The sequence below is a fragment of the Choristoneura fumiferana genome, chromosome 5 (assembly GCF_025370935.1).
Source record: "Choristoneura fumiferana chromosome 5, NRCan_CFum_1, whole genome shotgun sequence".
In the NCBI taxonomy this organism is placed as follows: domain Eukaryota; kingdom Metazoa; phylum Arthropoda; class Insecta; order Lepidoptera; family Tortricidae; genus Choristoneura; species Choristoneura fumiferana.
The window spans coordinates 19,634,826-19,643,681 of record NC_133476.1 but is presented as its reverse complement, the minus strand read 5'-3'; the positions used below and the strand labels follow the sequence as shown (position 1 = coordinate 19,643,681).

Genomic DNA, 8,856 nt, shown 5'->3' with positions numbered 1-8,856 from the left:
GCAAGCACTGCTGCTTTCACGGCAGGATTAGCGAGCAAGATGGTGGTAGCAATCCGGGCGGACCTTTTATGGAAGAAAATACAGAAAAACTACAACGGGGCGAAGCCGCGGGCAACAGCTAGTTTGATATAATTAACAAAACTAAAGAGACTTATAATGAAACTAAACCAACCTCTGATTAAGTTCAGCGGTTACATGTTAAGAAAGACTCATCATCATCATCATGTCAGCCGAAAGACGTCCACTGCTGGACATAGGCCTCCCCCAGGCTCTCCACTCAGACCGGTCTTGTGCTTTCCGCATCCACCGCGATCCCGCGATCTTAACCAAGTCGTCGCTCCATCTTGTTGGAGGCCTACCGACAGCTCGTCTCCCGGTCCGCGGACGCCATTCGAGAACCTTCTGGCCCCATCGGCCATCCGTCCTGCGAGCAATGTGCCCCGCCCACTGCCACTTTAGTTTCGCAATTCTTCGGGCTATGTCGGTAACCTTAGTTCTACTGCGGATATCATCATTTCTAATTCTATCCCGCAGAGAAACCCCGAGCATAGCCCTCTCCATAGCCCTCTGAGTGACTTTGAGTTTTCTCATGAGGCCCATCGTTAGCGCCCACGTCTCAGATCCGTATGTCATCACTGGCAACACACACTGGTCAAAGACTTTTGACTTCAAACACTGCGGTAATTTGGACGAAAAGACACTACGAAGCTTCCCGAACGCTGCCCAGCCGAGTCGGATTCGACGAGTGATCTCTTTCTCAAAGTTGGACCTACCTAACTGGACCGTTTGTCCCAGGTATACATAGTCGTCAACAACTTCGAGCGCAGAGTCTCCGACTATTACGGGAGTTGGTACAACATGGACATTAGACATGACTTTCGTCTTGTCCATGTTCATTTTCAGGCCAACTCGGTCGGAAACTCTACTGAGGTCAGCGAGCATAGCACCGAGGTCCTCCATGGTCTCAGCCATGACTACAATGTCGTCGGCGAATCGAAGATGAGTGAAGTACTCGCCATTAATGTTGATGCCTCGTCCTTTCCAGTCCAAAACCTTAAAAGCATCCTCCAATGCAGCGGTGAACAGTTTCGGAGAGATCACATCTCCTTGTCTGACTCCCCGCTGCAGAGGAATAGGCTTCGTGCTCTGATCCTGTAATCGGACGGACATAGTGGCGTTTTCGTACAGACACTTCAACACTTCGATATACCGATAGTCAACTTGGCACCGCTGGAGAGCCTGCAGCACAGCCCAAGTCTCGATCGAATCGAAGGCTTTCTCGTAGTCCACAAATGCTAGGCAAAGGGGGAGGTTATACTCTTCAGTCTTCTGTATAACCTGCCGCAGCGCATGTATGTGGTCTACGGTACTATAGCCTTTTCGGAAGCCGGCTTGTTCGGGAGGCTGGAAGTCGTCAAGCCTGCGTGTGAGACGGTTTGTGATGACCCTGGAAAATAGCTTGTAAACATGGCTCAGAAGTGAGATGGGTCTATAGTTCTTCAGCAAGGTGTTATCACCTTTTTTGAAGAAGAGCACCACCACACTTCTGTTCCATGCTTTCGGCGTTCTCCCTTGGTGAAGGACGGAACTAAACAGCGTCTGAAGGCCCTTAAGGACTGGTCTACCACCCGCCTTCAGGAGTTCGGCTGTAATTCCGTCGTCACCCGGGGCTTTGCCATTCTTAAGCTGCTTGAGGGCCATACTAATCTCGTACAGGCTGACGTCCGGGATGTCTTCGGTATAGTGTCGGGTTAATCTAGCCCTCGGGTCTTTAGCTAGATTTTCGACAGGTGTTCGGGTTGTCGTGTATAGCTGTCCATAAAACCTCTCAACTTCCTCCAACAGCTCAGGTTTGGATGAAACGATTCTGCCGTCGTCGGTCTTGAGCTTCATCAACTGGCTTTGACCAACAGACAGATCCCTGGTAAACACCTTAGAGCCCCTGTTACGCTCAATAGCCTCTTCAATACTGGTAGTATTAAATCGGCGTACATCGCGCTTCAGAGACTTTGAGATCTGTCTGTTGAGCTGCCGATAACGAGAAGCGTCACCAGAAGACTGCAAAATCATCTCACGCCTCACCTCCATGAGCCTAAGGGTGGAATCCGAAAGCCTTTTGGTTCTAGTACGGCGGGTCTTGAAGAACTTAGACCCGACCATATGGACAGCTTCCACAAACCCGTCGTTGTAATCGTCCACCTCGCTACCTAGGCATTCGAAACGATTTTGAAGTTCGAGCTGAAAGCTCTCGGGGTTTTGGAGCTGAGCAGGTTCTGGGCGGAGCGTAGATTTCATCAGTCGAGACCTTTCAAGCTTGAACTGGATATTCAATGAGCCTCGTACCATACGGTGATCACTCCCGGTTTTAAACGCACTGATCACGGAGACATCATTGAATATGTGCTTTTTCGTCGACATGATAAAATCTATCTCATTCCTCGTAACACCATCAGGGCTCATCCAGGTCCACTTCCTATGCTCACGTTTCCTGAAGAAGGAGTTCATCATATAGAGTCCCTCCTTCTCCATAAAACCGGCCAGTAGGTGGCCCCGGTGATTCCTACGCCCCACTCCAAATTTCCCCACTCTCAGTTCTTCACCGTCTCGTTTGCCCAGCTTTGCGTTAAAGTCCCCCATAACAACCGTAAAGTGAGTTTTGGAGCTATGCATGGCTCTGGAAATATCCTCATACATAGCCTCCACCTCATCGTCGGAGTGCGTCGAGGTCGGAGCGTATACCTGTATGACCTTCAACGAATATCGTTGGGTCATTCTGAGTACAAGGCATGCTACCCGGTTCGACACACTATCGATCTTCACCACGTTGTTCACGAGGGACCTGTGGACGATAAACCCGACACCTCCCTGGGACTGGTGTTCGCCCTCCCGGAAATAGAGCAAGTTACCGGACTTAAGAGTTATCGTGTCCTCCCCCTCTCTACGGACTTCTGATAACCCTATGATTCCCATCGTAACCTGCTCAATTCTTCCTCCAGTTCCAGTATCCTTTCATCGGTCCGCAGCGTTCGGCAGTTATATGTTGCCAGGGCCAAAGGTTGTCGTTTTTGGTAGCCGGGCCTCTGCCGGTGATTAGCTATAGCACCCCCTGCCCCGCCGTTACCATGGCCGCTACCGGAGCCAGGAATAGCAGGGCCGCCGGGGACTAGGGGTCTGGGCTGATTGTGTGGATTCATTAGTTTTTATATCTTGTACCTTGGGGGAAAATGCCTTAGTCGCCACGCTTGGCAGGCGGGTTGGCGACCGCAGTTATATCCGATAGTTCGCGGAGGACGCTGCTGCCCATCCTCCGGTTTATCCCTTAGTCGCCTCTTACGACACCCACGGGAAGAGAGGGGGTGGTGCAATTCTTGACCGACACCACACGGTACAGAACCACACGGTAAGAAAGACTGTCACACATATATTACAGAACTTATTAGCGTAAGCGAGACGGCACGAAACGAAGTTTGAGTTACACTTTTAATTTATAATTTGAACTACTCAGTATAAGCATCGTGGTTCAGTGGTAGAATGCTCGCCTGCCACGCGGCGGCCCGGGTTCGATTCCCGGCCGATGCAGCCATTTTTGCATTTAGCATTTTTTTGTATACTATCATGCAAATAAAATAGCTCAATCACTTTTTATTGCTCAACCAATTTCAACTTTTAACGACTAATTGCCTTACTGATTGTTATTCAGGTAAAAATCAAATTACAGATTAAATGACCAAAACCATTATGATATTAAGACCAAGCCTTCCAACAAAGTCATGATTTTTAAATTAAATTTTTCTTTGATATTAATTATATTATTGATATTTTTATATTCTACTCTCGTGGATCAGGTAAGAGCTTACAATATTAAAACAATAGCGAAAAATTACGATACGACTGAGGTAGCTTTGACTGATGCTGACTTATAAAAATTAGCACATAAAATACTACATAATAGTTGAAAAGATTATAAATTGTGAAACTTAATAAATAATTAATTGTAATGATAATGAATTGAGAGATCCTTCTAATTATATTACGTTTTCGTTAGACATGATAGGTACCTACTGCATGCTGGACAAAATTAATGTTCACATTCCATGCTCGTAAAGTTCGTGTTTAATGCTAGATCAGGCGACATAAAATGACTTTTTATGCTCTAGTGCAGTGATTCCCAAAGTGGTCCAGGTGGCCCCCCAGGGGTCCACGGGAGACTTGCTGGGGTCTACGTAAGGCGTGAACAAAAAATGGGGGTCCATAAGATGTTAATGGGGGTCCACGAAAATTTATCTGCTTTTGATAGTAAAGAGCCAAAATGTAAGCATAGTTTTTCTACGGGCCTACCTACATTGTTTTTAAGTACTAACTAAGCAGATAATATTTTAATAAGGCAAGCGACTGGACAGAACTCAGAAGCGACACAATTTTTATTTTTTGGCGACTTTTAAGATGTGGTAGAAATGTAGCAGTAGGGGTCCACCGAAACCAGTAAAATTTGAAAGTGTTTCCACGAGAAAAATAAGTTTGGGAACTACTGCTCTAGTGCTTAAAGTAAAATCTTCGTCTAAGACCAGGCAATCAGGTGTAAACAATTTTTAAGTAATTAAATAATTTTTAATTTATATAAAACTTAAATCAATCAAATCAATCAAAATAGATCAATAAAACTAAAAAAATATAATTATAATAGTAATGCGTGAACAGTAAAAGGCACATAGTAAGTGAACAATTGTTTCACTTTTGCTATTTCCCCTCGCCATCGAAGTGAAAAGCAGTGTAAAACTCGAGCATCAAACCGATTTTCCCTTGACGTGTCTATCTACCCTATGAACGTCTCGGATAAAATGGCTCGTTTTATGCTCTTGTTGTACAATCTACTATAGTTCCAAAACGTACCAACAGGTATCGTTGTACGTTGCACGGTACGATGGTATGACAGTTAAGACAAAAGTAAGATCCAGTGTAGGTATAATTATTTTTATTCATTCAAGGATTTTAGTCCTTTGTGTACAAGTATGGCAATAATATTCAAAATGTATCCGCGACTGTTGTTTTCTTTTAACTGCATTTAATTATACACGAAAAAGTTGAATATATTTTTTTTTAAATATTTTGACAGACACACCAATTAATCAAATAATGAAAGTAACACTTAAAATAATCGTGAGAAAACATAAAAAAAAACTTGTCTAGTCACGAAATGCTATCAACTCAGCATTATGCTGCTGTCAGCTCAGCATTAGTTCAGCTTATGACAAAACAAACTGTCAAACTGACACGCAATTGTTTTAAAATACAAACACGAACATTCTAATTGACATGGCGATTTCCTTTGCCATTTTAGACAGGAACCGAAAAAATGCAAAAATCAGGCATTACTTACAGAAAAAGAGTCATCAATTTATGTTTTTTTTTAAAGGGCGAAAAGTTGGCACCACATATGAAAAAGTTCATCTTAACTTTTTCATATCTTCAGGAAAGACACGAAAACAAAATTCTTTAAAAACAACCCTGTCTAAATTTCTGCTATTGAAAATGAAAATGAAAATGAAAAAATATTTGGGTTTGGGACACAAATATAAACAATAGATACAAAAAAAGTGAAATAAAACAAAATGAGAATACAAAATACAAAAAATAAGTAAAAATAATTTAGAATACTTATTTGCTTGTGCCCGAAATGGTCCCAGCATAAAATGCGGACTCCTTAGGTGGAGCCAGCGCTGTTCTTCCGGCGAGACCATTATTGACTTTCTAAAACTTATAATCTCTTGTGCCCCCAGTACCAGAAGACTACTGCCTCAGTCCTCTGAATACCAGCGACTGCGGGCGTCCCCCCATTCCTGTGTTTTACTACTATAAATCAGGCTCCAGATGTGAGATCAAGTTGTGGCGAGGATGCCCGACAGGGAACCTTTTCAACACCGAGTATCATTGCTCTCATCATTGCATAGGAAGGCTATGGTCTTCAGAGCAGGACGCAAAAGTGGAATCGTTTTCGAAAACATCTTTAGTTGATACATTGACAGGTAACCAGTTAAATTTTTTGTAGTATCTTAGTAGTCTAGTCCGACTCTCGTCATCGCGTTCAAAATCTTAGTCATTTAGTTATTAACATTAATCATTTGTAGGTACAGGTGTTGCAGGAGTACAATAACTAGCATAAAACTATTTTTAGTATTTGTGATGGCATTTTCTCAAAAGCTCCGGAATTCGGGTCAAAATATGGCTGTACATAGTAAGAAAAGCAGTTTATAAAAAAAGTAGCGACGATTTCTATCATTCACATTTTTATTATTTAACTTTATTTAATTTTATTTTATTTTTTTATTCGACTGGATGGCAAACGAGCAAACGTACACGTAAACGAGCAAAAAATGGCAAAACGAGTCTCCTGATGGTAAGAGATCACCACCGTCCATAAACATCTGCAACACCAGGGGTATTGCAGATGCGTTGCCAACCTAGAGGCCTAAGATGGGATACCTCAAGTGCCAGTAATTTCACCGGCTGTCTTGCTCTTCACGCCGAAACACAACTATCACATGATTGATTTGCAAAACACATTTCAGGACTAAAATATAAATGTGACATACCTATAGACACATCTCAATGTAAACAAGCGAAACAATTCGTCTACACATACGACATCAAAAAAAAGAAATGTATTAAAGTAACTTATTATGGCTGCCCTACTGAAAACAAATTCAGGGATGAGGAAGAATGTCAGGATATATGTGAAAAATCCGAAGACCAATGGGAGCATGCCGTGAAAGAAATGGATTTAGACGAACTGCGTAGTTAAATAATTTGCTTGACAACGTAAAAGATGAATTTGAAACCGAAAAGGAAAATTTAAAGAAGGACGTCAAAAAATCAAAGATCGTACCACATACGGTACCTGATGACGGAGTAACAGAATTGCCAGAAGATGAAACAATAAAATAGATAATGAGTCGAAAGAGCCTACGGAAAAACCAGAAAAACCAACAGATGAGCCAGTAGCGCCAACAGATAAAACAACAATAACAACTACAGAGGAAGAAAGTGAAACGAAAGCAGAAACAGAACCAGCAGTTGCCACCACGAATTCTGTACATGAAAAGGGAACAGAAGCAGAAGAAACGACTAAATTACCTGTTAGCACTAAACGTACACGTAGAAAGCGTGTAACTAAGAACTCGCATGATGAAGGCGACGTAGTTAGAGAGGGAGGTAATTATAATTATCATAATGCAGTTTTTTTACTGGTCCCTATCTTTTCCCTATATTAAATCTTAATACAAAACCAGCAATTATTGTTCCGGCCGAGGTTGATGTAGTGTTTTTGTCAAATATAGAAAAAAGAAACAAAAATGAATAAAAATTTAATTGACAAAATATTAAGTAGTTAAGACAATTCTGCTCCGATTTATAATTATATAATTTAAAAAGCTGTATGTTTTTACCCAAAGCATCTAAAGCTTTTCAGTTTAGCACAGATAACGTTTTCGTGTTAACTTTTTTTTATTAGGTGTACAAATTTTTGTCTTAATTTTCCTAATATTGGTGTTTTTACACTTTTAAAAGTTGTAAAACAAACAACAATGGACTTTGGTCCATTTGGTATTGGTGTGGTATGCAATGCAATATTATTGGAGATTAGTGTAATCTCCTTTTTATTATTATTCTTTTTTTTCCATTGACCATTAATTAAATCAAATATCGCATTCGGATTGACTTTTGCGTATATTTGTAAGAAAATATCATGTACGCAGAAGCGAAATTCCGAACTACTTATACAAATACTAACAGTTTTCTAGACAAGAGTTTATCAATAAGTTTTCAAGAATGTACTTATCAATAATTTTTCTTATGTTCAAGATTATAATTCTCTACTTAATTATTCAAATACTCAGTAAATTAGTTCCTTAACGGTTGAATAAAATCAGTAATTACCGTGCTGTAATGTAAATTTACTTTAAAATTAGGTAGGTATAAGCGCTGCTCGAAACCCACACATGAACTATTACGACATGAACACATCAAAAATAAACTTAAGATGATTGATATTTTTCTATTGGCTCTTTTTCTTTCTTCTGTGGATTCAGGTGAGAGTTGTTTAGAGTATTTAATTTCGAATATTTAATAAATGACTACATTGTAATCTTCATCATCATCATCTTACAAAACAGAACGAAGAAGACTAAGTAGTACCTACCTTCCTACCGCTTGCATCAAAAGATACAAACTACTCGTATATAGGTATATAGTCATTAATAAAAGTTTTTTCCATACAAATTAACCGAAAAACCTGGGTACCTGTACCTCCGACTGTCCTAGAAACTTGAAATTTGATTGAAGGCAAGTCTTACAGCACAGCTATGCAGAAAAGTCTGTTTTATGTCTTTCTATGTCATTATCTAAAATGACTCCACACTACATATGTTTTGCTTAGGAGAGGGGCTTAAATTTGAACGGAACCGTTTGCGCACAGTGTCCGCCTCGCACTTGTCCAGTCTTTCTTGAATTGAATAAGTTCTTAGTAAAGCCGCACATTCCGAGTGAGTTCCTATCTCACTTTCACACGCAAGTCGGTAGAATCTAGCTGCTCTCTCACTCTCAGAATTACAAGACTACTGCTCCGCTCCGCTAAATAAAAGTGACTGCGGACTATCACCAACACCGGTCTTTTCTTACTACAAGCCGGGTTCTATTTGCAAGATCGCAATGTGGAGAGGATGCCAACCAAAAAAAGTTCGACGCTGAATATGAATGCTCCAACTTTGTATCGGCAATGGTAAGCCATCAATATTTAAGACTAGTCCATGCAATGTCTTCAATTCCGTTCTTCTTATTGCGAGTGTCATGTTTCAACATGAC

The 8,856-nt window shown here is 41.0% G+C and overlaps 2 protein-coding genes across 2 annotated transcripts in view; both read left to right on the top strand.

Moving 5' to 3' along the window:
* Positions 1–8,856, top strand: part of LOC141428332 (uncharacterized) — a 609,788-nt gene that overhangs the window by 31,550 nt on the left and 569,382 nt on the right. The window lies entirely within an intron of this gene.
* Positions 1–8,856, top strand: part of LOC141428341 (23 kDa integral membrane protein-like) — a 420,431-nt gene that overhangs the window by 105,266 nt on the left and 306,309 nt on the right. The gene's annotated exons all lie outside the window — the stretch shown is intronic.